The 24,875-nt window shown below is 47.0% G+C and overlaps 1 pseudogene; it reads left to right on the top strand.

Moving 5' to 3' along the window:
• Window positions 1–24,698: 24,698 nt before the first annotated feature.
• LOC132807247 (zinc finger protein 721-like) overlaps window positions 24,699–24,875 on the top strand; it is a 145,380-nt pseudogene continuing 145,203 nt past the window's right edge.

Below are 24,875 nucleotides of genomic sequence, written 5' to 3'. Positions count from 1 at the left end.
TACACTCGGGGCAGCTGAAGGGCCTCTCCCCCGTGTGCACACGCTGGTGGGTCTGGAGGTTGGAGTAATTGCTGAAGGCCTTCCCGCACTCGGGGCAGCTGAAGGGCCTCTCCCCCGAGTGAACCCGTTGGTGCCTCAGCAGGTCGGAGGAATAGTTGAAGCCCTTCCCACACTCAGAGCAGCTGAATGGCCTCTCCCCCGTGTGGATTCGCCGGTGGGCCAACAGGGCAGAGAAAAACATGAAGGCCTTCCCGCACTCTGGGCAGCTGAAGGGCCTCTCCCCCGTGTGGTCCCGCTTGTGGGCCAGCAGGTGGGAGGAATGTCTGAAGGCCTTCCCGCAGACAGGGCAGGGGAATGGCCTCTCCCCGGTGTGACTGCGCCGATGAGTCTCCAGGGCAGATGGGAAACAGAAGCCTTTCCCACAGTCGCCACACTTCCATCGTTTCTCCACAAGGCGGGATTCCTCAGGTTTCTCCATGGCCGAAGCTTCAGCTGCACACAAACACGTGTAGAGCCCCTACCCACTGTGAATTCCTCTTCCCAGACAGTATAACTTTTTCAGGCTCCACACAGTGCTGCAACAGTGGGGTCTCTCATCCAGTCCCACTGATGCTGAAAACACACTCAGATAGGAACCAAAAAGCTTTGATCCCTCTCACAGAAATCACAGTCAAAAATCGTTGCGGTCCTGGTGGATTGAGTGACTGTCAGGCATTGATGTTGAAGTGAGGACCGCAAATGCTGGAGAGTCAGCCGAAAAACGTGGCACTGGAAAAGCACGGGGATGTCAGACAGCATCTGGGGAGCAGGAGGGTCAATGTTTCAGGCATAAGCCCTTCATCTGTTGATTGAGAAACTTCCACCATCAGATCTTCAAATACGCTGTAAAAATAGATTACAAAAGTCACCACTGTCAGTCCCAGGGTAGAAACTCTAAACAAGCAATTCTACTTTGTGGAATTTTCTTTTCTTTTATTATTCCACAAAATTGAAAGCACCATCACACTCTCCCCACTCTGTTCTCACTCCGCACTAACTAATTCTCCTGAAGATGTGATTCAGGATCTTACAGGGGCAGAAAAGTAAAAACGCCAAGACTGATATCTCTCTGCATTTTGGGTACCTCCACCTGAAAGTTAATATCTTTCCCAACACTGGGAACGCTGAGAGTGAGCAGGTCTGATTTTGGGAAGCAAATAAAATGTGGGTCAATTCAGGATGAAGCTGCCATGCAGCTTCTTTCGGAACAACCAGACACAAAATGGTTACCATCCCTGGGAAGGGGAAGCAAAATGAGACATCAAGGTCTTAACACTGACACCAGAGAGAAACTGAATATACTGACGTGGTAAACGTTAGTGGAAAGCCAGAGTCATAGAGATATACAGCACAGAAACAGTCCCTTCAGTCCAACTCGTCTGTACCGACCAGATATCGTAAATCAATCTGGAACCATTTGCTCACACGTGGCCCATAGCTGGGGTCATCCCCACCCCCTGTCCTGAGACCTTGGTGCCTCCAAGCTGACCCTCAAAGGTTCGGTTTGTCCCTCCATTCTTTCCCAGTTGTCTTTTGTAGGTTTTGAAAACTTTCCCAATTCTCTGAGTATAGGATTTGGGAAGTTATGTTGTAGCTGTACAGGACATTGGTTAGAGCTGAAAATGTGTTGCTGGAAAAGCGCAGCAGGTCAGGCAGCATCCAAGGAGCAGGAGAGTTGATATTTCGGGCATGAGCCCTTCTTCAGGACATTGGTTCGGCCACATTTGGAATATAGTGTGTGCAATTCTGGTTTCCTTACTATCAGTAAGATGTTGTGAAACCTGAAAGGGTTCAGAAAAGATTTACAAGGATATTGCCGGGGTTGGAGGGTTTGAGCTAAAGGGAGACTAGGGCTGTTTTCCCTGGAGCGTTGGAGACTAAGGGGTAACCTTATAGAGGTTTATAATATCATGAAGGGCATGGATAGGGTAAATAGACAAAATCTTTTCCCTGCGGGAGGGTCCAGAACAAGAGGGCATAGGTTTAGGGTGATGGGGGGGAAAGAAACAAAAGAGATCTTGGGGTCAACCTGTTCATACAGAGAGTGATACATGTATGGAATGAGCTGCAGGAGGAAGTGATGGAGGCTGGTACAATTGTAAGATTTAAAAGGCATTTGGACAGGTATATGAATGGGAAGAGTTTGGAGGGATATGGGCCAGGTGCTGGCAGATGGGACTAGATTGGGATGGAATATCTGGTCGGCATGGACGAGTTGGACCGAAGGGTCTGTTTCCCATGCTGTATATCTCTATGACTAGTTGGACTTAAGGGTCTGTTTCTGTGCTGTATGACTCTGGAACTGTTCTGTACTGGTCTTAAAACCATGTTCTTGCCTTCCCCCACAAACATCCACTTCTTTGTTGTTCAAAAATCAGTTGAACTCAGCCTTGAATATATTCAGTGACCCCCTAACTGCAGGAAGACATCCACACTTCTGACCTCAATTCCTCTCGCTAATATACCACTTGCCTTGCTGATTGCTTGCTGCTCCTGTCTGACAACTGGCAGTGACTGGTGTAGAAGGACACTGAGGCCTCTTTGTCCATCTACACATCATTCTTGATGAAGGGCTCATGCCCGAAAAGTCAACTGTCCTGCTCCTCGGATGCTGCCTAACCTACCGTGCTCTTCCAGGACCACACCTTTTGACCCCGATCTCCAGCATCTGCAGTTCTCACATTCTCCACATCCAATTAGACCTCCATTTAAACAATGCACCTCCTTTCTACGTTTTCTTTTCCACAGCCGACCAGAGTTCCCAGTCACCACCCATTTCAATTCCCCTTCCACCCCCTTTCTGACATTACCATCTTTGGCCTCCTCTATTGCCACAACGAATCAAATTGGAGGGACAACACCTCATCTTAATTGGGAAGGAAGTAAGCAATAAATAATAGATCACTACAGAGTGCTCAGGAACAAAGGGACCTTACTGTCCAAGTTCAGAGATCCCCGAAGGTATCAGTACAGGTAAAACGGGGGATGAGGAAGGCATAGATTGGTACTTTTTCACACAGAGGGTGGTGCGTGTGTGCAATGAGCTGTGAGAGGAAGTGGGGGCTGGCACAAATACAACTTTTAAAGGGCAGCTGGATGGGTATGTGAATAGGTAGGGTTTAGAGGGATATGGGCCAAGTGCTGGTAAATAGGATAGATTAATTTCAGATATCTAGTCAGCATGGATGAGATGGATTGTTTCTGTGCTTCCACAGAAGCAGAGTGTTTCTGGCCATCCACTTCATTTTGAAATGTTTTCACTACCACTTGATACCTGTTAGGGTTCAGAGTGTGCCAGGTCCTGACATCTCCTTCCTCACGTCTCCTGTGTATTTTAAATCAATAATACCGTTTGTATGTTACTGGGTTAGTACTTTAAACACACAGACACATACAATATAAACCAGAATTTCTATTTGGTATGGAAAGTGATGACTTGTTTCAACTTTGCTAACAGGGTATCAGAAGGGGAGGATCTGCAAATTCCATAACAAGATCTGACAGGGTCACTCAATATCACTGGGGGGTTTGAATTTGGAAAGAGAAATCCATTCGACCTGCTTCAAAAGGTACTGGACATCAGTGTGAGCAGAGAAGCACTCCGAAAGGAGCCACCAGTGAACTGAGCTTTAACTGGTTACACAGAATGAGTGTATGTGTCCCAGGGAGCTGACTGTGGGAAGGAGCTTTAACCAGTTACACAGACTGAGGGCGGAACTGGGGCATTTATTTTACCCTGGAGCATCCTGGGGGATGACCGTGGAGAGATTTATAAAATCATGAGGGGCGTGGATAGGGCAAATAGCCTAGGTCTTTTTCCCCAGGGTGGGGGGGGGGAGTCGAAAACTAGAAGGCATAGGTTTAAGGTGAGAAGGGAAAGACTTAAAAGGGGCCTAAGGGACAACTTTTCATGTCGAGGGTTTTACATGTATGGAATGAGCTGCCAGAGGAAGTGGTGAAGGTGGGTACAATTGCAATGTTTAAGAGGCATTTGGATGGGTATATGAATAGGAAGGGTTTGGAGGGATATCTTCAGAGGGTTGGTGAGGTCTTTTTGGGGTGACGGGCCTAAGTAATCTAATATAATCTAAAATCTACTCCCTTCAACTTGAGGCCTGGTCTCATCCACCAGCAGATTTGACTGGATAGAGTAGGGCTTCATCCCCACAGTGCAATGAATTCTCACTTTCTACCAAACTCCCAGATGTATTCCCTCACTCAGTTGCTGTCTCAAATAAAAGACTTCATTGTAACTTATTTTGTTCCCAGTAAGAGCAAAACATCTTGGGAAGCTGCTCTGAAAGTCCAACCACACGTCTGCATTCACCAAAGACAATTCCAGTATTACAGCACAGAAACAGATCCTCTGGCCCAACTCGTCCGTGCTGACCAGATATCCTAAACTAATCTTGTCTCATTTGCCTCATATCCGTCTCAACACTTCCTATTCACATACCTATCAAGATGGGTTTTAAATGTTGTACTTGTTGCAGCCTCCACCACTTCCTCTGGCAGTTCCACACATGCACCACCCTCATGTTGCCCCTCATGTCTCTTTCCCTGCTCACCTAAAAGCAAGTACTTTAGTTCTGGACTCTCCTACCCTGGAGAAAAGACCTGGGGTATTGAGTCACCATGCCACTTAAACATTTATAAGGTTAACCCGCAGCATCCAATGTAGAGAAATGAGACCTGCAGCTGCTGGAATCAGAGTCTAAAAGTTTGGGGTTGGTAAAGCACAGCAGGACAGGCAGCATCTGAGGACCAGGACAGCTAACATTTCCGGCCCGAGCCCTTCATCAGGAATGATGTGTGGATGTACAAAGAGGCCTCAGCGTCCTTCTACACCAGTTACTGCCAGTTGTCAGACAAGTGCAGCAAGCAATCAGCAAGGCAAGTGGTATAAATCACAAAATGAACTGGGATTAGAAGTGGGGATGTCTTCCTGCAGTTAGGGGGTTATTGAATATATTTAAGGCTGAGTTCCTCTGATTTTTGAACAACAAAGTGTGGATATTTCTGTTGTGTGGTTGAGGTGGGTTTTTTGAGTGATTTGTGTGTTGGAAGCAGATACAGTAACCACGTTTAAAGTGGAAGGCAAGAAAATGGTTTTAAGACCACAACAGAACAGTTACGGTCAGACAGCACAGAAATGGACCCTTCAGCCCAACTATTCCACGCTGAGTATGTTCTCAAACTAAACTAGTGCCACTTGCCAGTGTTTGGCCCATATCCCCCCGCACCTTCCCTATTCATGTACTTATCCAAATGTCGGTTAAACGTTGCATCTGTCCGTGCATCCACCACTTCCTCTGGACATTCATCCCATACATGAACCACTCTCTGTTTATAAAAACCTTGTCCCGAATCGGTCCACGCCGTGCATTCATTTGCAGCAACCGAAAGGAAAGGGAAGTGAAAAATTGAATCCAAGAATGAAATAAAAGGAAAAGGAGTTGAGAAGAGAGTGCCGTACTCACAGATGGGTGACGGAGTGAGGAGGTTACAGTCTGGAGCAAACTCAATCTTCATTCAGAGAGAGGAGCAGCAGCTTCCGAAGCTCGTGTTCCAACTTCTGCATTCAGACAATAGGAAGGCTCTGATTGGCAGGAGGACCGGTATCCTTCCGGTCCTCCAGGGCTTCCGATTGGTCAACCAAAAGAAAGTCGTGACCCGTGCTTTGCGAGGAGCATGCGCAGTTTCATCCTCGTAACGGCGAGCATGCGTAGTATGCTCTCTGGTGATGCTGCTGTTACTGGCAGAATTGAAGTGTCCAAATGCCAAGAGAAGGTTAAAAAGGTGAGATGCACCCTTTCTTCCCCCCCTGTGACATTTACCTTTCCTACACGCCCCATGACTTTATAAATCGAAATAAGGTCACCCATCAACTTGTGGTCGTCGATAGGGCGACCAGAAGTGTACTCAGTACTCTACACGTGGTCTCACCAATATCCTGGACAACCTCAACGTGATGTTCCACCTCCTGCACTGAACGGCGTGAACAATGAAGGAAAGTGTGCTCAACGCCTCCTTCACCACCCTGTCTACCAATGATGCAACTTTCAAAGAACTATGTCCCCAATTTGGAGATGCCGGTGTTGGACTGGGGTGTACGAAGTTAAAATTCACACCACACCAGGTGATATTCCAACAGGCTCATTTGCAAACATAAGCTTTTGGAGCGCTGCTCCTTCATCAGGTGGTTGTGTCTTATGATCCTATTCTACAAACACCCCATGAAGGAGCAGTACTCAAAGCTCATGCTTCCAAATAAACCAGTTGGACGATAACCTGGTGTTGAGAGATTTTTAACTTTATGTACCTGAACCGCCTCCCCCACCATGTCTCTGTTCTCCAACACAACGCAGGGCCCTACCATTAACTGGACAAGGTCTGCCCTTCCTTGTTTTAGCAAAATGCAACACCTTGCCTTCATCTGTTACGCTCTCTCGGACACTCTCATACACACCCTAACATTCACACTGTCTTACAAGCTTATACTCCAAACACACACTTCATGAGCATGCACGCACAAACTCACATGCATGCACACTCTCGTGCATACACAGTCTCACATAAGTCTATGGGGTGAAATTGCATTTGCAGATATATTCAATTTTGTTCAAAAAGCACACAAACAGCATGTAATATTTTATAATCCATGTAATATTGTATAAATTCCCACTTTAGTTAATAGAACCAATCTGATTCAAGATTGGGATACAGACTCGAACCTCACACCTTTTGTGCAGGATCTGAGCTGAGATGTCACCTATTTTTATAAAACCTTAAACCATCTCGAAGGTGAATTCAAAGTAGTTCTGGGGTTTACATATTAATGAACTGAAACCTGCAACCCATGGTAAAAGATGAAAGACTAATCCGCAATCTAGATTTATTCAATATCTTAGCAGTTGCATGACACCATCAGCTTTTGCTTTAAATTCTGTGTCTTATGATTCTGCTCCACAGCTACCTGATGAAGGAGCAGCACTCCGAAAGCCAGTGCTTCCAAATAAACCAGAAGGAAGATAACCTGGTGTTGTGTGATTTTTAACTTTATCCACCCCAGTCCAACACCGGCACATCCACATCGTTTCCAGTGGGCACAGCCACCACTTCCCAGTGCTGCCAGGAAACTGTACAATGACAATGGGATGATGCAGTACCTGCACTCCTGAAAAATTCACAATTTCTAACAACACTGGCTACTCATTCACTGCTGCAACTGATACACAACATTGGAAACATAGTACAGGAGGCTGTCAGAAATGAGCACAACAGGTAAGGCAGCAATCTGAGGAGCAAAATCAACATTGCCCAAAAAATGTCGATTTTCCTGCTCCTTGGATGCTGCCTGACCTGCTGTGCATTGCCAGCTCCTCTCTAATCTTGACTCTGATCAGCAGTTCTCACTTGCACCTGTAAGAAATGAGCAGTTTTAAAACAAAAACCTGTTGCAATTCAAAAGTTCTCAATGAGAGTCTGAGCTCAGTGTGAAGTTCAGGTAATCTTTATTGCAACCCAACTTTGTTACAGCTTCAGAATCTCCCAGCAGAAAGGCATAGAAAAAGTAGCAATGTTTTAAAAACAGCTCAAAATGCACACAACTCCCTCCAACCCCTAACTTTCTTCATTATTGGTCACCAAGTTGCCCTTTGGAATTGGATCCTTGGTACAGCCTTAACCCAGAGAAAGTATTGCCTCACTCAGCATTTTCAACACATATCCTGTATCCAAGTTAGTTGGATGGGCAGTGCAGAGTCGATCATACTGCTGCGGGTCTAGAGTCATGTGTAGACTAGACCACGTAAAGGATGCAGCTGGGAGGACTGAGTGAATCCTCTCCCACAACGACAGTTTCCTTCACTAAAAAAAGAACAGGGACTTCTTCCACCCCCACCCCACCGACAATGGTTTTACCATTAGATTCTAAACTCCAGATTTCTGACCAAATTCTAATTCCACCATCTGTCGCGGTGGGATTCGAACCTGGGAGTCCCCTGAACCAGGCTGATACTCCAGTCGATAATGGCACTCAGCCGTCATTCCTTCAATTCCCCTGTGATGGCACATGAACTCGCTGGTGCCTCCGCAGGTGGGAAGAGCGGGTGAAGGCCTTCCCGCACTCGGGGCAGCTGAAGGGCCTCTCCCCCGGGTGGACCTGCTGGTGCCTCAGCAGATGGGAGGAATTGCTGAAGGCCTTCCCGCACACGTGGCATGGGAACGGCCTCTCCCCTGTGTGGACCCGCTGGTGGGTCAGCAGGTTGGTGGAATGGCTGAAGGCCTTCCCACACTCGGGGCAGCTGAAGGGCCTCTCCCCGGTGTGGACCCGCCAGTGGGTCAGTAAGTGAGAAGAATGCCTGAAGGCCTTCCCACACTCTGTGCAAGGGAACAGCCTCTTCCCAGTGTGGACCTGCTGGTGGCTTAGCAGGTTAGCAGAATTGGTGAAGGCCTTCCCGCACTCAGGGCAGCTGAAGGGCCTCTCTCTCGATGTGGACCTGCTGGTGCCTCAGCAGGGCGGAGGAATTACTGAAGGCCTTCCCCCACTCAGTGCAGCTGAAGGGCTTCTCCACGGTGTGGACCCGCTGGTGGCTCCGCAGGGTGGAGGATGTGCTGAAGGCCTTCCCACATTCAGGGCAGCTGAAGGGCCTCTCCCCTGTGTGGACCCGCTGGTGGGTCAGCACGTGGGAGGAATTCCTGAAGGCCTTCCCACACTTGGGGCAGCGAAAGGGCCTCTCCCCGGTGTGGACCCGCCGGTGGGTCTGGAGGTTGGAGGCCTGGGTAGGCCACAGACAGGGCAGGGGAATGGCCTCTCCCCAGTGTGGCTGTGCCGATGAGTCTCCAGGGCAGACGGGAAACGGAAGCCTTTTTTGCAGTCGCCACACTTCCACAGTTTCTCCGCGGGGCGGGATTCCTCTGGTTTCTCCATGGCCGGAGCTTCAGCCACACACAAACGCATGTAGAGACTCTCTCCACTGTGAATTCCTCTTTCCAGGCCAAAAAAACTGCTTCAGGCTCCACACTCAGTGCACTGCAATGGTAGGGTCTCTCATCCAGTCCCACTGATGCTGAAAACGTACTGAAACAGGAACCAAAAAGCTTTGCACCTTCTCACAGAATCATAGTTGCGGTCCCGATGGACTGAGTGACTTTCAAAGTGAGCGCTGCAGACGCTGGAGAGTCAGATGTGAAATGTGCAGTGCATGTGCTGGAAAAGCACAGCGGGTCAGGCAGCACCCGAGGAGCAGGAGAGTCAACATTTTGAGCAAACGGCCTTCACTTGTTGATTTTGAAACTTCCGTCTTCAGATCTTCAAATACTCTGCAAAAAGAGATTACAAAGGTCATCACTGTCAGTGCAGGGTAGAAATTCTGAACAAGGAATTCTACTTTCTGTGGAATATTCTTGTCTTTTGTTATTCCACAAAATTGAAAGCACCATCCCACCTCTCTCCCCCTCTGTTCTGACTCCACTCTAACTGAAGGTTGCTGAGTCAGGATCTTACAGGGGCAGAAATGCAACAACGTCAAGACTAACATCTCTCTGCATTTTGGATAACTCCACAACACTGGGATACAGTTGACAGTGAGCAACAGTCTGAATCTGGGAAGCAAATGTAAGTGTGTCAATTCATGGGGGAACCTGCAATGCAGCTATTTGTGGAACAAAATGGTTAACGACCCCAGGAAGTTGGGAGCAAATTGAGACATCAAGGCATTAACACCGACACACTTCAGTGAAACTCTTCTGCTCCCAGTCAGGGCAAAACATCTTTAAAAGCTGCTCTGCAAGTCCAGTCTTCACAACCACACTTCTGCTTTCACCAAAGACAATTAGAGTCATACAGCACGGAACAGACCCTTTGGCCCAACTTGTCCAAGCTGATATCCTAAATTAATCTAGTCATATTTGCCATCACTTGGCCCCTATATGGGCCGGGTGGTGGCTGCTGGGACTAAATTGGGTTGGCTATCTGTTCGGCAAAATGAGTTGGACCAAAGGGTCTGTTTCCGTGCTGTACATCTCTATGACTCCAGTCGCATTTGCCATTACTTGGCCCCGATCCACTAAACCCTTCGTATTCATGCACCCATCCACATGCCTTTTAACTGTTGGAATTGTACCAGACCCCACCACCTCCTCTGGCAGCTCATTCCATAACTGCACCACCCTCTCCATCAAAATTATTGCCCCTGAGATCTCTTTTACATCTCCCCCCACTGGCCTCACCTGAAACCTATTACCCTCTCGTTCTAGACTCCCCCATCCAAAGGAAAAGACCTTGAGGATTGACCCTATCCATGCCCCTCAGGATTCTATAAAAAGTCTGGAATGTCACCTTTCAGACTCTGTGGAAAAGAGTCCCTCGCCATCCTTCCGTCCCTCCTCGCCCAGGTAATTAAGTTTGCAGAATCTGCTCCCTCCCTGGATTCACTCCAGCTGCTACAAGTGAACAGATTCCCCCTCTCCCCTCTCTCTCCTTCCCAGGATGAACAGTTGTCCAGAGGGAGGGAGTTTCACTCTGAAACTGACAGGGCCACTTCCGCGCAATGTGACGCCATCAATGGGTCGAGGGTGGGGGAGGGGTAGGGGAGGCGGGACGAGATTCGAGACTCGACCGACAGCGGGACCCCGCACTGCGCCTGCTCCGCCCTGCACAGTTCGCAGGAATTCCTTCCCTTCAGAGAATCCCCAGTGCAGAAGCAGGCCATTCGGCCCAACCAGTCCACACCGACCCTCCAAAGGGTAACTCACCCTCAACCATTGCTCAATATTAATCCTCCTGACTAATACACCTAATCTGCACATCCCTGTGCACTATGGATAATTTAGAAACGCCAATCCACCCTAACCTGCACATCCCTACGCACTATGGATAATTTAGCATAGCAAATCCCCGCTAAAATGGATAAAGTTAAAAATCACACAACACCAGGTTGGAGACCAACAGGTTTGTTTGGAAGCACTAGCATTTGGAGTGCTGCTCCTTCATTAGGAGAATAAGGTCATAAGACACAGAATTTATGGAAAAACATGAGTGTCCTGCCACTGAAATGACATGTTGAACAACCCATTTTCGAATGGGTTGCAGGCATCATTAACATGCAAATCCCAGAACTACCGGTAAGGCACCTTTTCAAGAGAACTTAAAGTTTTATAACAAAAAGTGACATTTCAGCCCAACTTTGCAATTATAATTCTGCAAACATACACAAACAAGTCCACGGGAGTGAATGTGTGTGTGTGTGTGAGACAGAGAGTGTGTGGTGTGTGCATGCATGAAAGAGAGAAAATGTCTATTTCCATTCTGTATGTCTCTACCTATTTGAGAACAGATGCCTTACTTCTGTTGGTGTAAGTATTGTTGTAAATCATAGCTGGGTACTAATAGTTAGATATAAGGGGGAAGAGAATTCCTCAAGTAGGGCAGTATAAGAATCCTGGCAGAGCCCTATTTCTGGTTTACTTCCTAATGAACAAACATTAAACACAAGCACCTATTTATTTCAAATTTGGTTTCATTTTTCTTGTGTGATTCCCTGCTGTGACTACACTGTGTCTGGATGGTTGACAGGCTGGGAGATTGTGGGTTGGGGCTTGATTGGCTGAATGCTTTATTGTTCCAGAAGGTTAGAAGGGAACAGGGAGATCAACAGTGGACAGAGAAATCAGGACCTGAAATCCGAGGTGACACCAGACTACCCTGTGATCAGTGCTTTCAGTAGCAGTGCCAACCCTCCACCTTTACCTAGCTTCCCATTTGAGGACACCCTCAGTATTCAGGATCCAATCCTTGTCATCCTGAAGCTATGTCTCTGTAGATCATAATCATTCACTTCAATGTGTGTAGTTAATTCCTTCACTTTTGTCACAATGCAGCACACATTCAGACACACCATTTTTAATTTTAATTGTTGTGATGTTTAGAATCCAGTTTTGATTGCTGGTACATTTACTCCCCTTGTCCCTTTTAATTGTTCTCTGATGTTCATTTCCCACATCACTGCATTACTCACTGGCCTTGAGTTGGATTGGCCATAATGTCCATGGATGGTAGGTGGGTTAGCCACGGGAAATGCAGAGTTATAGTTTCGGAATAATAGACGCAGGATGAGGCCATTTTGCCCATCCAGCCTGCTTCACCATTCATTATGATCATGGCTGATCTATCCATTGTCTCAGCTCCTCCTCCCTGCATTGTCCCAACTACCCTTAATTCCCCTAACATTGCAAAAATCCATCCAACTGTGTCTTGAATATACTTTACAAAGCTGCCTCTACTGCTTCCTTGGGCAGAGAATTCCAAAGATTCACTACTCTCCAGGAAAAGCAGTTCCTCCTCATCTCTGTCCTAAATTTACTCCTCCTAATCTTGAGCCTGGTTTCATTCACCCGCAGAAAGGACTGGATAGGGTAAAGCTTCATCCCCACAGAGCAATGAATTCCCACTTTCCACCAAAACCTCGGATGTACTCACTCACTCAGTTGCTGTCTCACAAATGCAAGATTTCATTGTAACTTCTGCTCCCATTAAGGGCAAAACATCTTTGAAAGCTGCTCTGAAACTCCAGCCTTCACAATCACACTTCTGCTTTCACTGAGGAAGATTAGAGTCATACAGCACGGAAATAGACCCTTTGATCCAAGTTGTTCAGCCCAACAGATATCCGAAGTTAATCTACTTCCAATTTGCCTGCATGTGGCCCATATCCCTCGAAATCCTTCCTTTGCATGTACCCATCCAAATGCTTTTTAAAATTCCACCTCACCTCAAACATATGCCTTCTAGTTTTGGACTCTGGGGAAAAGATCTTGGATATTCACCCTATCCATGCCCCTTATGAACGTCTATAAGGTCACCCCTCAGCCTCCAATGCTCTAGGGAAAATATCCCCAGCCATTTCAGCCTCTCCCTGGAGCTTGAACCCTCCAACTCTGACAGCAGCTTTATAAATCTTTTCCGACCCCTTTCAAAGTTTCACAACATCTTTCCTATAACAGGGAGACCAGAAATGAATGCAGTCTTCCAAACGTGGACTAACCAATGTCCTACACAGCCACTACATGACCTCCCAATTCCTGTATTCTCTGCTCTGACCAATAAAGGAAAGCCTACCAAATGCCTTCTTCACTATCCTGTCTACCGGTGACTCTACTTTCAAGGAACTATGAACCTGCACTCCAAGGTCTCTTTGTTCTGCAACATCACCCTTAACTGTGTCAGTCCTGCCTGGATTGCTTGACCAAAATGCAAACCACACACTTCTCTAAACTAAACTGCTATTCCTTGGCCCATCAGCCCACCTGATCAATTCTCATTCATAGTGAGCTTTCTTTCCTCTCTTTTTTTAAAAGATATTTTTATTAGAAATTTAATATTTTGACAGATTTACAAAAATAAACAGAACTTTCAAGCACAAACATTAATATAAAAATAGATCTTAAATATATAATCATCAAAATTCAAAGGAATGATACTAAAGAAGAAAGAAAAACAATGAAACTCAGTTAACTACTAATCTAATCCACAATTATCCAGAGTGTATAGTTGAGTCACTTACATCCTTCAAACAAGAGAAAATGTTCTCTAATACACTGATAACATATAATAAAAAGGAAACTATTTCCAAACAATAAGAACAAAAAAAAACATGTTCGACTGGAGATCCTCCCCCTTGTTCTCAGGGGGCCTTACTTCCTTTCTAAAGGTCCACCATATCCTCTCCCAAACAGTGTCCCACCCTTGACCCGGGCGCTCCTTAATAGGATTTAGATATAATACCGAGCTAGAGTTAACAGTGAACGCCCCACCCCCACCCCTCCCCACCCATACCTGAGTATATCTGATAGCATCAATGCCACGTACAAACACACATAACTATAAAATTACAACTCCAACAAATTACAGTTAAGTATAATAACATAAAATAGCAAGGGAAGACAACCCTGCTCCCAGAAGCAAAAGTAAAGTAGAGTAAAGTATCCACTTCTCCCTACGGAGTGTGGAAGAGGCAAGCCAACATTAATTGTCTCTTACGATTTATTTAAACGAGTCTAAAAGTTCCTTAGCCTCTTCTGGTGATCTAAAATTATACTCGGATCCTTCGTGGTTAAAGCATAACGTCGCTGGGTAGCGTAAGGTGTATTGAATATTTAAGTTCCTTAGACATTTCTTCACCTCATCAAACGCCTTCCTCCTTCGTGCCAAAGCCGGGGAGAAGTCCTGAAATAACATAATCTTGGATCCTTCATGGATCATGGCTTTAGGATCCTTTCCAAGATTTCTGGAGGCATCCAGGAGTATCTGCCTCTCCCTATAACTCTGCAGCCGGAACAGGACCGGGCGTGGGCGCTGGTTTGGGCCAGATCCGCGTACTGCGACCCGGTAGGCCCACTCCACCCTTACCCGATCAGTTTCAGCCCCCAGGTTTAAAAGCTGGGGCAGCCATCGCTCCAGAAATACTGCTAACTGTCCCTTCTCTTCTTGTTCAGGGAGGCCCAGAAGACGGATATTCTTTCTCCGATTTCTATTATCCAGGTCATCCATGTAGATTTCAAAGGCCCGGACTCTCTGCTCCAGAGCTCGCACCTGTTCTGCAGCTGTTTGTGCTGCAGCCTCGGAGGTCGTGGCCTTTAGCTCAGCCCCCTCCACTCAGCCCTGCAGTTCCTCAATAACCTGGCTGTGCTTTTGTAGCTTTTCTTCGAATGAGTTCCATCTCTGTCTGGATTCTGCGACGAAATTGACGAGTGTCGTTTCCAGCCTGGCAATCATCTCCTCAAGGCCTGTTTTTACATCAGCTGCAGCCGGAGGAGGAGAGGAGGGTGGGGGAGGGGTCTTTGTTTTCTGAGAGCTGCGGGATCCCTTTGGTTTACTCATTATCCACTTAATATTAAACTGCTTAAATATAATAGTAAGCAGCTAATTAAGGTTAGAAAAATTTTTTGGGTGGTTTGGTAAGTGTGGTGGGGGTGAGTAACTCACTTTACCCAGGTTTTGGGAAGAGCACTGTAAACTCAGACTTGCTGAGTCGCCGCCATCTTGGATCTCCTCTTTCCTCTCTTATTCCCTTGAAGTTGAAAATCTCCACCCCACACACTCTCCCTCCATTCTCAGTTTGCTGACCCTAATCCCTGCTGTAACTCATCCTGAAGGGTCTGCTTCATGCTGATTAACAGGCCCACACTCGGTGGGGGACCTAATTGAAACAAGGAATACTGAACAGCCGGGACAGAGTGGAAGTTGGAAAGGTGTTTCCATTGGTTGGAGGGACTAGAACCAGTGGGCACAGCCTCAGAGTAAAGGGAAGACCTTTCAGAATGGAGGGAAGGAGAAACTTCTTCAGCCAGAGAGTGGTGAATATAGAAGGCTGTGCAGGCCAGGCCACTGAGGATATTTAAGATTGAGAGGGATACGTTCTTGAGTTTCATGGTGATGGAGGGTTACGGAGATGAAGTGGGAGAATGTGCTGAGGAGCAGAAATTGGACCATTCAAGGTTTGCTCTGCCATTCAATCATGGCTGATAGGTTCCTCAGCCACATTCTCAACCTATTCATATCGATGGTTGTGAATCTGCCAACAATTTGTTGAATGTTGGTGCAGGCTTGAAAGACCAAACAGCCTACTCCTGCTTCCGATGCTGTGTGTGTGTGTCCAGGAAGTTGAGAGGTGACCTGACAGAGGTTTATAAAATCACGAGGGGTAGATGAGGTGACCGCTGGGTATCCTTTCCCTAAGGTGGGGGTTTCAAGATTAGGCAGCAAATTTGAAGGTGAGAGGAGAAAGATTTTAAAAAGGCGGGGGGAGGGCACTTTTCTTTTTACACAGAGTGGTTTGTATGTGGGATGAATGTGGATGCAGGTTGAGTAACAACGTTTAAAAGACATTTGGATAAATATGAATAGGGAAGGTTCAGAGGAATATGGGCCAAACACAGGTAGGTGGGACTAGTTTAGTTTGTGAATATAGTCGGCCTTAGACTAGTTTGACTAAAGGATCTGGTTCTGTTGGTGTCTGACTCTATACTGGTGTTAAATCATTTACTTGCCCTCCCCCAGAAACATCCACTTCTTTGGTGTTCAAAATTCAGATGAACTCAGCCTTGGATAATGTTCAATGACCCCCTAACGCAGGGAGACATCCCCACTTCTGAACTCAATTCCTCTCGCTAATGTACCCCATGCCTTGCTGATTGCTTGCTGCACCTGTCCAGGCAAAAGTGAGGACTGCAGATGCTGGAAATCAGAGTCTAGATTAGAGTGGTGCTGGAAAAGCACAGCCGGTCAGGCAGCATCTGAGGAACAGGAAAATCGACATTTCAGGCAAAGGCTCTTCACTTTCACCTGTCTGACAACTGGCAGTGACTGGTGTAGAAGGACACTGAGGCCCCTTTGCACATCCACACATCATTCCTGATTAAATGCTCGGGAGCGAAATGTCGACTCTCCCGGTCCTCGGATGCTGCCTGACCTACTGCCTTTTTCCAGCACCGCACTTCGACTCTAATCTCCAGCAATTGCAGTTCTCACTTTCTCCACATCCCAATATATCACCATTTAAACAATACACCGCCTTTCTGCTTTTTTTTCACAGCAATGGCTATAACTTCACATTGAGATACTGCATTTGCCATGTGTTTGTAAATTGTGGTCTTCTCTACATCGGGAAGACCGAGTGTAAACTTAGGGAACAGTTTGGCGAGTATCACAGCCGAGTCCGCAGAGGCTGACCAGACCTCCCAGTTTCTGGATTAGTGGTGTTGGAAGCACACAGCAGTTCAGGCAGGATCCATGAAGCAGCGAAATTGACATTGCGGGCAAAAACCCTTCATCAGGAATAAAGACAGAGAGCCTGAAGCGTGGAGAGATAAGCTAGAGGAGGGTGGGGGTGGGGAGAAATTAGCATAGAGTACAATAGGTGAGTGGGAGAGGGGATGAAGGTGATAGGTCAGGGAGGAGAGGGTGGAGTAGATAGGTGGAAAAGGAGATAGGCAGGTAAGACATGTCCGGACAGGTCATGGGGACAGTGCTGAGCTGCAAGTTTGGAACTAGAGTGAGGTCGGGGAAGGGGAAATGAGGAAACTGTTGAAGTCCACATTGATGCCCTGGGGTTGAAGTGTTCCACGGCAGAAGATGAGGCGTTCTTCCTCCAGGCATCTGATGGTGAGGGAGCGACGGTGAAGGAGGCCCAGGACCTCCATGTCCTTGGCAGAGTGGGAGGGGGAGTTGAAATGTTGGGCCAGACCTCCCAGTCACCACTCATTTTAATTCCCCTTCCCGCCCCCTTTCTGACAAGAACATCTTAGGCTTCCTCCCTTGCAACAACGAAACAAACCGCAAATTGTGGGAATAACACCCCATCTTCCGCCCAGACAGCCTACAGCCTGCAGGACTCAACATCAAGTTCTCCAATTTCAAATAACCTTCCTTTCCATCCCCCGACTCCCTTCTCAGCCCCGTGCCCCTCATTTCCACTTCTCTCTTTCACGAACCTGATTTCTTCCACCCATTGACTCATCAGGCCGTTCCCACTCCCTGTCTTCACTTATCCCCACTTTAGCCCCCGGCCCGGGCCCCAGCACCTATCCCCAGTCCTAAAGAAGGGTTACACGCGAAACATCAACTTCTCCACTTCCTGATGCTGCCTGGTTTGCTGTGTCCTTCCAGCCTCCTGTCTGTCTATTTTGCCAATTGAGACACAGACCTCAACCACGTTTCCAGAGTCTGTCCCCTCCCCGGTTTCACTCCCTTACCTTTCAGTTGCTGCAAATCAACAATTGAATCCCAGAATGAAAACGAAATGGAAAAGGGGGCGAAAAAAAGAGAGTATCATACTCACATTTCTTAGATAGAGGAAGGAATTTGCAGTCTGGGTGAAGCTCAATGTGGATTCAGAAAGTAGCAGCTTCAGAAGCACATTGTCCAACGTCCGCATTCAGACAATGCAGTGGCTCTGATTGGCAGAAGGACCAGTCTCCTTCCGGTCCTCCAGGGTTCCCTACTGGGCCATCAAAGGAAAGTCGCAGGCCTTTTTTTGCGGAACGCGATGAGCATGCCGAGTTTTGCTGACACCGGTGAGCATGCGTACTCGTTGCTGACACCGGAAAACATGCGCAGTATGCTCGCTGGGGTTACTGGCAGATTTTAAGAGTCCAAATGCCAACAGGAAAAAAGGGTTAGAGCTGCAATTTGTTTTTCCCTGTGATTCGACATTGTATTGCTTTTGTCTCTCTGCTCAACTTTTGTATGTCTTTTCCCCAGGTTGGGGGGCAAGTCCAGAACTGGAGGGCATGGGTTTAGGGTGAGAGGGGAAAGGTTTCTGAGGGGTAATCATTTTGGGCAGACGATGGTGCGTGTCAGCCAGAGGAAGTGGTGGAGGCTAGTACAATGATAATATTTAGAATGTATCTGGATGGGGATATGAATAGGACAGATTCAGAGGGATAAGGGGTCAAATACTGGCAAATGGGTCACCAGATTAATTTAGGATATCTGGTCTGCATAGACAGAAGGGTATGTTTCTGTGCTCTGTGACACTATTTCTAGATAGTTGGAACAACTTCACAAGACAAAGACTAGGCCATTCACCCGTTACATTCGAGATCAGAGTGGTGCTGGAAATGCACAGCAGATCTGGCAGCATCCATGGAGCAGGAAAATCTACGTTTCAGACAAAACCCTCGAATGCTGCCTGACCGACTGTGCTTTTCCAGCACCACTCTAATCTTGACTCTAATCTCCAGCATCTGCACTCCTCAGTCTCGCCCATTCACCCCTCCCAGCCTCTCCTGAGCAGTGGCCTGACTGCGCTTATTTCAGTGAAAGTTTCAGAAAGATTTCAGCAGCTCTTTGAAAAACTTGAATGTGCATTCAGACTTTAATGATGTTTCTGAAGATATCATTTTAGGTATTCTCAATTTTGAAGATCAGCCATTTCTCACCAATCGCGACTCCCAGGTAAACTCATCACCATCCATTTTGTGTGTGTGTGTGTGTCCTTTGAAGGGCTTGATACAGCGGTCAAAGCTGGTTCGAGGCACGAGAAAGGACGGGTGTGGTGGGGGCTGGGGAGAAAAGAGACAGAATGGATGTGGGACAGAGAGGGAGAAAATGGACGGTGTAGAGAGAAACTGTGTGTGTGTGTGTGTGTGTGTGTGTGTGTGTGTGTGGAGGGGTGGGGAAGAACAGAGAGAGAGAAAATGAGTGGGTTTGATAGCGAGATTGGGCAGGGGAAGAGAGAATGGACGTGGCGGAGAAGTGGGCGATGGCACAGGCCAGGGTGACACTAGGCACACGGATACACAAGATGGCCATTGAGCCATCAGTTGGCCAACTTGACACACAAGATGGCCGCCGGATCACAATACTGAGAGAAACAGCAGAGCAGATACAGACACTGCCTGGGGGCCACCAGAATGCCAGCACAATGGACTCATAACCCAGGTGATTAGTTTAAGGCGGGTGGGGGAGAGAATACACATGAGTAATGAACACTGCCCGACGAAGTGAATGGGTCCGACCAACACCTCTTACAGAAATGCTAACAGCTTGATACAGACTCAATCCCAAATGCTAATAGCCAGGGCTGCAGGAATCCTCCTTCTCAGGAAGAGCAATTAGCGCCCATTACTACAACAATGGATTTCCATGCAGACATTGAAATGGACAATGTCTTCACTGAAACTGACAACGACTGTGCGGAAATTAACAAAGGCTGTGCCTGAACTGACAATGATTGCATCAACTATCAACGATTCTGCAAGGACTACCATAAACAAATCATGTTACAAAGACAATAATCTCATCCCTGACCGATTGTATCACAAGATGTATAAAAGTTTCTTGACGTGTGCTCTGGGTCGAGAGAAGTCTCGCAGCTGACACTGTGCTGTTGGTGTCTTTCTCTCCCCGGAGCTCCGGGATTTCCTTGTGCAATCATTGAACCCCAATTCTGACTCCGAGCCTGGTGTTTTTCCCCACAACAGGGGAGAGAGAATGGGCGGGGGTGGCAGATGGTGGAGGGAGCGAGAAAGAGAGAATGGATGGAGAGAAGATGGTGGGGGCTTGGAAAAATAGAAATGGGTCAGAGGGTGTGGTGGAGAGAGAATAGATGGGGGCAGAGGGTGTGGTGGTGACAGAAAATAGATGGGGGCAGAGGGTGTGGTGGAGAGAGAATAGATGGGGCAGAGGGTGTGGTGGAGAGAGAATAGATGGGGGCAGAGGGTGTGGTGGAGAGAGAATAGATGGGGGCAGAGGGTGTGGTGGAGAGAGAATAGATGGGGCAGAGGGTGTGTAGAAGGACTAGTCAGAAGTCAGAGGGTGAGGAACGAAACGACAGGGTTGTAGAGGGTTGCGTGAGAGAGAATGGACAGGCTGTTTGGAGTATAGAGGGAGAATGGACAAGAAGCTGGGGATGGAGAGAGAATGGACAAGGGGTGCTGTGGATGGCGGGGGAGAATAGACACTGGGAGCTGTGGGTGATGGGGGGGATAGACAGTGGGAGCTGTGGGTGATGGGGGGAATGGACAGGGGGAGCTGTGGGTGATGGGGGGAATGGACAGGGGGAGCTGTGGGTGATGGGGGGAATGGACAGGGGGAGCTGTGGGTGATGGGGGGAATGGACAGTGGGAGCTGTGGGTGATGGGGGGAATGGACAGTGAGAGCTGTGGGTGATGGGAGGAATGGACAGGGGGAGCGGTGGCTGGCCAAGATCAAAAAGGTTGGTGACAGTCAACACTTATCAGATTTTTTCTGTTCCAGAAACACTTACACTGGAGTCTCCCAGAAGAGGGGTGTCTCGTATGTATTCCTTCAATTTGTTTTAAAATAATTGCTGTGTATCTTAATTGTTAAGGTATATCTGGAACATAGAAAGGTGGCTGTGGTTGTTGGAGGTCAGTCATCTCAGTTCCAGGATGTCTCTGCAGGAATTCATAGGGGAGTGTCTTAGGCTCAACCATCTTCATCAATGACCTTCCTCCATCATAAGGTCAGAGGTGGTGATATTCACCAATAATTGTACAATGTTCAGCATGATTCACAACTCCTCACAAACTGAAGCAGTTCAGTTTGAAATGCAACAAGATCTTAACAATACCCAATGGGCTGATGAGTGGCAAGTAACATATATGCCACGCCAATGCCAAACAATGACTCATCCCCAAAAGAGATAATCTGACCACTGCCCCGAGATGTTCAACAGTGTTACTGTCACTAAACACCCCACTATCGACATCCTTGGGGTTTACAAATGACTAGAAACTCAACTAGACTAACAACAGACACAATGGCAATAAGAGCAGGCAACAGGTCAGGAATATTGTGACGAGGAACTCCCCAAACCCTGCCCATCTTCTACAAGGCACAAGTCAGCAGTGTAATGGACTACTCTCCCACCAGCTTGGATGGGTGCAGCTTCAACAACATTCAAAAAGCTTGATACCATCCAGGACAAAGTCGCCTGCTTGATTGACATCATCTCCACATACATCCACTCCCTCTGCCCACTGTTCAGAAGCAGGAGTGTGTACGGTGTACAAGATGTACCATGGAAATTCACCAAAGATACTTAGAAAATACCTTCCAAACCAACAACCACTTCCATCTAGAAGGACCAGGGCAACAGATACTTGGGAACACAACGTCTTGCAAGTACCCCTCCAAGCCACTCACCATCTTGACTTGGAAATATATTGCTGTTCCTTCAGTGTTGCTGGGTCTAAATCCTGGAATACCCTCCATAAGGACATTATGGATCACCTTACAGCGTGTGGACCACAGCAGTTGAAGAAGGCAGGTCACCATTAACTTTTCAAGCGGAACTAAATGCTGGCCAGCCAGCAATGCTCATGTACCATGAGTAACTTTTAATAAATGGTTGGAATCTGCAAACTAAAAAAAAAATCAACGTTCAGTGGAACAGACGTCGGGCTTTGATTTGGTCCTTATTTGAAGACGGACAAAGAGCGATTTGCTGAAACTGAATTGGAAATAGAGTTTCGAGTTAAAAACCTGTAGTGTTTCACTCAGTGGATCAATTGACAATCGATTAAATATTGGCTCCTGACGTGTACGTCATGAACACATGAAAAAGGACGGTTAAGAGGGCATATGGGACTCTTGATTTCATCTCTTTCATGACTGATGTAATACCCACAATCCCATGCGACCCAGATACTGCTCTATCGGCTGTGAGCAATATTCGTGGTGCGCATGTGTGAGATCGGAATGGGGCCCCGCCCCTCGTCGTTCTGATGGACGGTGCGATCAACCTTTGGGAATCCCAGGAGGACCGGAAGGAGTCTGGTCCTCCTGCCAATTAAAACCCCCGCCATTGTCTGAATGCGGAAGTTCGACCATGAGCTTCTGGAGTTCTGTTGTTTCTCTCTCTCTGAATGAACTTCAGTACAGACTGCAACTTCCTTCCTCTGTTTAACATGTGGGAGTACCGCCCTCTCTTTTCTCGCCCACTTTCCCATTTCTTTTCTCATCCTTGGGTTCAGTTGTTGGTTTGTAGGAGCTGAGGAGAAAAGGAAGTCAATCGAGGGGAAGGGACAGATTCTGGAAAAGGTTGGTTTAGATCTGTGCCTGTTAATGTTTGACAGGCTTTGTTTCCTGAGCTTGATACATTTACTTGTCTGGCAAAAAAGGGTGGCCTCTTAATCCATGTTGGGGATGGAAGTGGATTATGCTGTGGGTGACTTGCTCGTAGTAGTCCAATAAGTATTGGATAAGTAATCATGACACACAGACCTTGACTGTTTATTCGGGAGTTCACGGGGAGAGCCAAGTCGACCTAACAGTCACAAGTCACTCCGACGAGAAACAGAGTTATGTGACTTATATAGGCTACAGTCATTTAACAATTTAGCAAACTGTTAATTGCAGGATATTGAGCAACTAAGTCACTTTGCCCAGCGACGTAGTGTCTGGATGGTGTTGCTTAGTAGCTGATAAGTGTGCAATAGGTCCTTGCAAAGAGAAGGATATTCCCATGGAAGGAAAGAATTTGTTTATCAGGTAGTAGTACAGCTGCAAGGCCGAGTGTCTGAGTCTAGAAATTAAGGGTAGTTGGGACAATGCAGGGAGGAGAAGCTTGGACAATGGATAGATCAGCCATGATCTTAATGAATGGCGGAGCAGGCTGGAAGGGCCAAATGGCCTATCCCTGCTTCTATTACTATGAAACTATAACCCTGCATTTCCCATGGCTAGGAGGAGAAAGTGAGGTCTGCAGATGCTGGAGATCAGAGCTGAAAATGTGTTGCTGGAAAAGCGCAGCAGGTCAGGCAGCATCCAAGGAACAGGAAATTCAATGTTTTGGGCATCAGCCCTTCTTCAGGAATGAGGAAAGTGTGTCCAGCAGGCTAAGATAAAAGGTAGGGAGGAGGGACTTGGGGGAGGGGTGATGGAGATGTGAAAGGTGGAAGGAGGTCAAGGTGAGGGTGATAGGCTGGAGTGGGGTGGGGGTGGAGAGGTCAGGAAGAAGATTGCAGGTTAGGAAGGCGGTGAAGCCTTCCTAACCTGCAATCTTCTTCCTGACAATTTCCCATGGCTAACCCACCTAACCTGCCACATCCCTGGACACTGTGGCCAATTTAGCATGGCCAATCCAAATCATGGCTGGTGAGCAATGTAGTGACGTGGAAAATGAACATCAGAGAACAACAGAAAAGGACAAGGAGAGTAAATGTATCAGCAATTGAAACTGAATACTAATATCACAAAAATTGAAATAATACATGGTGAGTCTGAATATGTGCTGCATTGTAACAAAAGTGAATGAATTGACTGCACACATTGAAGTGAATAATTATGATCTGAGACTCCTTACAGAGACATGGCTTCAGGATGACAAGGATTGGATCGTGGATATTGAAATGTAGTCAGATGGGAAGCGAGGTAAAGGCAGAGGGTTGGCATTACTAATCAAAGCGCTGAGCACATGGTAGTCTGGTTTCAGCCCGGGTTTCAGGGCCTGATTTCTCTGTCCTCTGATCTCCCTGTTCCCACAGAGTAAGATGTCAGTCTGTCCTCAGCTCTGCTGGACTTCTGCTGAAGCTTTCATGCCTCTTTTACAACTTCCAGAACAAGAAAACATTCAGTCAATCGAGAGCCAACCCACAATCTCTCAGCCTGTCACCCATCCAGGCACAGAGTGTAGTCACAGCAGGGAATCAAGCAAGAAAAATGAAACAAAATCAGAAATAAATAAATGCTTAACGTTTGTTCATTAGGAAGTAAACCAGAAATAGGGGTCTCCCAGGATTCTGAGAGTGCCCTACTTGAGGAATTCTCTCTCCCTTCGATGTAACAATTAGTATTGTTGGGACAAAGTAATTCGTGTGTCAAATCGTTTAAAGCAAAGTAGTCAGGAGAGGAGACTTTGAGTAATTAACTAGCTTTATTCGTTGCCATGGGGAATACTTCTTCGTTCAAAACAATGTCTGACCTATTCTAATAAAATACAGAATGTTACAAGTTTTATGCTAAAACACAAGCCCCACTCTCCATTAATTATGCAACTGAGGGGCAGTTGTAAGGTTCACATACATTGTCCAGATGTTTACTCTCTAATGTCTACAAAACTGAATGTTTTCTTTATACTGCAGGTTCAGCTAGGCTCGAATTACTAATAAGGGACAGAGAGAACCAATCCATCATTCTATGAAGCAGCACAGTCTAATGGCCTGAGGAGGAGAGACAGACTGCAGCTACAAGGTTAGGCTATCAAAACAGAATTCCTTAGCCAGGGCTCAGACAGCATTATGTTAACAGGCTACATTTTCCTCTAAACATTGCTTTGTGATAAAATGGCTTCCATGCAGTTTTGTGT

The sequence above is a fragment of the Hemiscyllium ocellatum genome, assembly GCF_020745735.1.
Source record: "Hemiscyllium ocellatum isolate sHemOce1 chromosome 27 unlocalized genomic scaffold, sHemOce1.pat.X.cur. SUPER_27_unloc_11, whole genome shotgun sequence".
In the NCBI taxonomy this organism is placed as follows: Eukaryota; Metazoa; Chordata; class Chondrichthyes; order Orectolobiformes; family Hemiscylliidae; genus Hemiscyllium; species Hemiscyllium ocellatum.
This window is presented reverse-complemented; position numbering and strand designations above follow the sequence as displayed.